Source organism: Felis catus, chromosome E3 (assembly GCF_018350175.1).
Source record: "Felis catus isolate Fca126 chromosome E3, F.catus_Fca126_mat1.0, whole genome shotgun sequence".
In the NCBI taxonomy this organism is placed as follows: Eukaryota; Metazoa; Chordata; class Mammalia; order Carnivora; family Felidae; genus Felis; species Felis catus.
The window spans coordinates 21,594,314-21,600,313 of record NC_058383.1 but is presented as its reverse complement, the minus strand read 5'-3'; the positions used below and the strand labels follow the sequence as shown (position 1 = coordinate 21,600,313).

The 6,000-nt window shown below is 54.8% G+C and overlaps 1 protein-coding gene across 2 annotated transcripts in view; it reads left to right on the top strand.

Moving 5' to 3' along the window:
• The first annotated feature begins 1,779 nt into the window (after positions 1 to 1,779).
• Positions 1,780 to 6,000, top strand: part of SLC5A11 (solute carrier family 5 member 11) — a 47,705-nt gene continuing 43,484 nt past the window's right edge. Inside the window, exon 1 of one of the 2 annotated variants that reach the window (XM_003998755.5) lies at positions 1,780 to 1,903. The gene's annotated coding sequence lies outside the window, so the exon portion shown is untranslated. The remainder of the gene's footprint in view (positions 1,904 to 6,000) is intronic. The other variant, XM_019820776.3, reaches the window with a different exon arrangement.

The following is a 6,000-nucleotide window of genomic DNA, read 5'->3' as shown; positions in this document are numbered from 1 at the left end:
CTCTTGCACGTGGTCGTGCTGTTCTCACGGGGTAGCCAGCGGGCCACGCCCGGCTTTTACAGATTAACAGCCCTGAGACTTACTTCTCACTTACTTATTTTCTGAGACTTTATTAAAAAAAATTTTTTTTGAGAGAGAGAGAGCTCCAGTTCCAGCGGGGGGTGGGGGGGCAGAGTGCTAGAGAATCTCAAGCAGCGTGGAGCCTGCCTTGGGCGTCCACCCCACCACTCTGGGAGCATCAGTGGCTCAGTCGGTCCACCGTCCCACTCTTGATTTCAGCTCAGGCTGTGATCCCAGACAGTCATGAGACTTTACACAAAATTCTGGGCTTTTCAGTTTTCTAGAACAATCGGAAGGTCTGGCACCATTGGGCCTGTGTTCCTCCTCACATGACAGCTGAGCCAGGACTGCCCCCTTTAGCAGGGACACATGCTCTCCAGTGGGCCGCAGCCCCACCTGGCCAGCGTCCTCGCTCTGACCCCGGAACCTGCCTGCTGTCCCCCTACCCTGCCCCCCGCTCTTGTAGGGCTCTGGGTTCCCATCCTAAGTCTGCCGCTCACCTCTCGGTGACCTTGGGCAAGTTACTGGCCTCTCTTTCCTCATCAGTAAAAGGGAGATAATCAGGCTCCGTCTCAGAGTTGTTGGAAAGACCACGTGAGCGAAGACGTGGAGAGAGAGCACTTAGAACGAACCTGATGCATCGTCATTATCGCTGTCCTTTCTGAATTATGTTTCAAGGTGGGGGTGCTGCACACCCAGGGCCCAGCAGGGTCTGGTGAAGGAAGAAGGTGGGTTGTAGGTAGGGGTCTGTGGTGACACAAGTTGGCCACGACGCTACTCCAGCCAGTGGCTGTCATGTGGCACTGTGGGCCTGGTGTGGCCACATCTTCATAATGGGTTTGTTTTTTTTTTTTTATGTTTATTTTTGAGAGAGACAGTGCAAGCAGGGCAGGGGCAGAGAGGGGGGGAGACACAGAATCCGAAGCAGGCTCCAAGTCAGCCACTTAACCGACTGAGCCCCCCAGGCGCCCCCCAGATCTTCAGAATGTTCTACGAAAGTGGGAGATCAGTCTTGTTTAAAGTCTCATGCTTTGTAAATGCTAGTGTCTATTTCAAAACTTGTTTGAATGCTCTGAACATCCAGTGGAAGCGTTGCGCTGTCCTCCATTGCCTGTCCCGGTGCCGCGGGCCCCTAGGGCCATGGCTTGGTCGTTCCCCATAGCTCCCCTGGGCTCGAGACGCTTGTCTTTGCGCTGCCTTGGCCCGGAGAGCACTCGGCAAAAGGGGCTGAACAAAGGGTGGTCACTGTTACTGCTGCTGCAGTGATGGGGCCGTGACTGCAAGTGCCCTCCTGGGATTTTTCCGCTGTCCCCTGCCTCCCCCCTCATCCCCCCCCCCAGTCCCCGCATCTCTCCTCCCCCCTTCCCCCAGCTCGTCCCAAGCCCGCCTGTCCCCAGCGTGGAGGCGGGCCAGTGGAGGAGTGGGTGAGTGAAGCAGGACAGTTCGGGGCTCCTGCCACTCCCCCACCCCTCCTCCCTGCCACTCTCCTACCCCTCCCTGCCATGGGCACCCTACCAGGTGGAGGCTGTGTGGGCGGAGCTCAGGGATTACCCTCCTCCCCACTGGGGCCTGCACAGAGTTCAGGGGTTCAGGGCTGGGCCCACCGTCTCTGGTGCCTGGGGATATCATTCTCTTCCTCACCCCTGCCTGTAGTGGGGCTGGAATTTGGAGTTTGACCTGCAAGGAGGCTCTCAGCTGTAGGCGGTGCAGGAGAGGGCGGCCGCTGTCCCCTGGCTAGGAGGGGGGAGGAGCCGGCGGGGGGTGGGGCCCTTCTCCACAACCTCCTTCTGCCTCAGAAGCCACGGGCAGGCCCCAGGGCAGGTGAGCCCTGCATCAGAGGAAGGTAAGGTTCCTTGCTGGCACCTTGCCCAACCTGGTGCCCATTCTCCACACTGGGGACATTGGTCTGGGGAAGGGAGGCCCTGGTGGCTGAGAGGACTCCCGCTGTGAGCCGGGGGTGGGGGCATAGCTCCTCTCTACCGGGCACATGGAGTGTGTGTTGTTGGGGGGGTGGGTACAGCCCAGTGGCACCAGGCTTGGTCCCCGTTCGTCCACTTCCTAAGTTCGGAGTTGGTGGATCATTTCACTTCACTGAGCCTCAGGTTTCTTATCTGTTAAATGGGAATGTAAACCCCAGCCCAGCCCAGCCTGCAGGCGTGCTATCTCCCAAGGACCCAAAGAGATAATGCGGGTGGAAATATCTTTGTAAACCCCTGAAAGGCCGGGGGGATGGGCTGCTGCCTGCCCGGCTGCTATTTACAAGGCAAATCTGAGTTTCACTGCAATGTGCTGGCACATGTACTGGCCTCCTCCTCCTGGGCCTGGTCAGTCCCTGCGGAGGACACAGCCAGCCTGATTCACAGAGAGAGACAGACAGCCATCCGGAAGCACGCCCAGGTTTGCACTGATAGTGAGAGGCAAAGCCGAGACTCCACTCCCACAGCCATGAGCTCACCCACAACATCTGGTTTTCCGACAGTGGGTGTTGTGCTGGATGATTCTGGAGAAGCGCAAGGGAGAGGTGCCCTCCCGAAGTCCTTAGGGATAGGACTTGGGGGAGGAGGGGTCATAACGTGCAAGGGTATATAGCAAAGGCTCTGGAAATCCCATGGTTTTGTTTGTTTTTTGTTTAAAAAAATTTTTTTTAATGTTTATTTATTATTGAGGGACAGAGAGAGAGCATGAGCATGGGAGGGGGAGAGAGAGAAGGGGACACAGAATCCAAAGCAGGCTCCAGGCTCTGAGCCATCAGCACAGAGCCCGATGTGGGGCTGGAACTCATAATCCGCGAGATCATGACCTGAGCCGAAGTTGGATGCCCAACCGACTGAGCCACCCAGGCTCCCCTTTTGTTTGTTTTTTTTTACTGGAAATCCCATGTGTGCTACCCAGATGTCTATTGAGTGCCAGCTTCGGAATAGTGTGAGCAAGACACACATGGTCCCTGCTTTCCAAGAGCTTACAGTAGCGGGAACGGCCAATGATGACTCATACCAACCCGACATCTTGTTTGACTCAACAGTGAGGAAAAGTCACCTTTGTTCTGACGGCAAATAACTTAAGGACCCAATTTAGGCTGAGGCGGGGAGAGAGCTCCTCTGGGCTTGTGATGGTAGGATAACATCTGAAGCCCGGATAGGAGCTGGTCAAGCCGAGGCTGGAGAGAGGGAAGAGCATTCCAGGCAGAGGGAACAGAATGGCAAAGACTCTGAGGCCAGAGTAGTGCTCAAGGGCCGGTGAGAGATGAGGCTAGTGATGTCCTGATCTGACTTATGGTCAACGATCCCTGTGGCTTCCACCCGAGGGGTGGGTTGGAAGGGGATGAGGCGAGAGGTCCTTGCCCTAGTGTAGACCCAGGTGGTGCTGGCTTGGGATGGATGGATGGACGCCTGGAAGTAAAGGGAAAATGGATGGATTTAGCCATGCTTGGGAGGTGGAAGGGAATGAATTAGGGACCAATAGATTCCGGGAGTTGAGAAGGAGACCCTCTAAGTGCTTCGACAGTGTGTGGCCCTGGCAATGGCCCTCGTAGCCATCTCGCTTGGGCACAGGACCCCCCACACATCGCAGGTGCCCACAGACCCCTGGACGGGTGAGTGAATAAATGGACGCATGACTTAAGGCTCTTGGGCGTCTGCAAGCGGCAGGTTGTTAAAAGTGGCCGCTGAGCGTCGTGGCGGGTCCTGGCTTCCAACAGCGTGCTCCCCAAATTGGACGTGTTTTTTTTTTTTTTAATTTTTTTTTTTTAACATTTATTCATTTTTGAGACAGAGAGAGACAGAGCATGAACGGGGGAGGGTCAACGAGAGGGAGACGCAGAATCTGAAACAGGCTCCGGGCTCTGAGCTGTCAGCACAGAGCCCGACGCGGGGCTCAAACTCACGGACCGCGAGATCATGACCTGAGCCGAAGTCGGCTGCTTAACCGACCGAGCCACCCAGGTGCCCCTGGACGTGTTCTGTTTGAGGAATCACGAGACAAGGTCATCCCCGAAGGTCCCCACCCCTGGCATTTTCCCTGCCAGGCAGCGGTTACAGACTTAGGCCGTAAGCCTGGGTTGCACCTGGGTTCAGTCATTTACCAGCAGTGTGACTTTGGGCCCAGTGCCGCTGCTTTATTTTTCTCCCGTGTTCAATGGGGTTAATCAGAGACCTGACCTCTCGGGTGTTGTGGATTTAAAATGAGATTCACACACGTAGGTGGCCAGGATCCACTTGACCACAAAGTCCAGGCTCTTTTTTTTTTTTTTCTCTAACAAGGACAAGGATACACCAAGTATTCTAGACTTAATCATGTTATATAATGGACTTGTTTAAAGTTTTTAACAAGCCTGTGACATAGGCTTTTATAGATGGGGAAACTGAGCCTCAGAGAAGTTGTTTGCCCAAGATCACGGAGCTAATAAGAGGCAGAGCCAGGATTTGGATCAGGCCATGCAGTGCAAGTATCTTTATACTCGATCAGGGCAGCCCTTTCCCAGAGAGCTTTGGTCTATAATTAAGTCTTGCAGGAAAATAGTTGTTGTCTGTTGTCAGAGCAGGGCCCCTCCCTAGTTTCTGTCTGTCTGTCTCTTTTATTTCCTGTCCCCAATAATGTGGTTTGACAAATGTACCTGCGTCCTGGCAAAATACGTCAAACTATTTTGTGTCTTGCATGTGTTTAACATATGCAGATGATGTTATGCTGTAAATCTTGTTCTGTTTGTTTCTGTTTCTTTTGTGATGAAATGTTTCAAGACACGTAAGTTATAAAGAATCATGTAGGGGCGGCCTGGGTGTCTCAGTCGGTTGAGCGTCCTGGGCTGAGCGACTCTGGGTTTCGGCTCAGGTCATGATCTTATGGTTTGTGAGTTCGAGCCCTGCACCAGGCTCTGTGCTGACAGCGCGGAGCCTGCTTGAGATTCTCTCTTTCTCTGTCTCTGTCTCTCTCTCTCTCTGCCCCTCCCCTGCTCATCCCCCCCCCCCCCTCAAAAAAAGAATAATGTAAATCTGACCCCCGGCAGTGGACGCACACAGGGGAACCAGCCTAAGAAACCTAGGGCCCACACCCCACCTGTGGACGCATTTCCCGGTCTTTTCCTCGGACTGGGGTATGGAAAATTTCCACATCTGCTGTGGCAAATTATGTAACCGGCTAAAAGGAAAAGGGTAGGCTGCCATCCCTGGGTGCTGGGCTTCCTTTGTTCTCCAGCCCATCGGTGACTGCTAGGGCAGGGTGTTCTTACAAACAAAGCTGTTGTTACAAGGACAGCTTTGTCCATACTCCCGCTAACCCTGCCCTCCCATACAGAGAGGGTCCCTCCCAGGAGGTGAACCCGGACCCCACCCCCAGCTTGGCCCCGTCTAGAACAGCGCAAGGGCACAGGGCTCTCACGTACAGAGCTGCAGGGGCCATGTCTGCCCCACTCACTACTTTGTGCCTAGCACAGACCCTGGCACACAGCTGGTGCCTAATAAATGCTTGTGGAAAAGAACAGAAAAGCGGGGAGGGAAGGAGGAGGGGAGCAGACAGGCAAGATGGGCGGGAGGGAGGGAGGAAATAACGACAGAACAGCCAGTATGGGATAATGCAAGTTCCTTCAGCTGAGGACCTGGGTTCGAATCCTACCGCTGGGCATTTACTGTGACCTAGAAGCAAGTGGCGAAGACTCGAGCCCAGCTCACTTTTCCCTCTTCATGCCTCCGTCTCCCACCTGTAAAGGGGACTGGTGTGTGCCTCACAGGCTGACCAGATGAGAAGTGATCTCCATGCCTCCAATCCACAGTGCTCACAGATTTTGCTCAGAAGGGGCTCATTGAGCCTGTGAGCATGTGGGTGAACCAGCAGCACTGGGGTTCACAGCTTCCCTGATCCACACTCCTAATCCTGCCACACCCACGGGCCGGTCCCTCCCGGCCCCTGGCAGGGCCCCCACCTCCCTGGGACCCAGGAAGAGCCTGG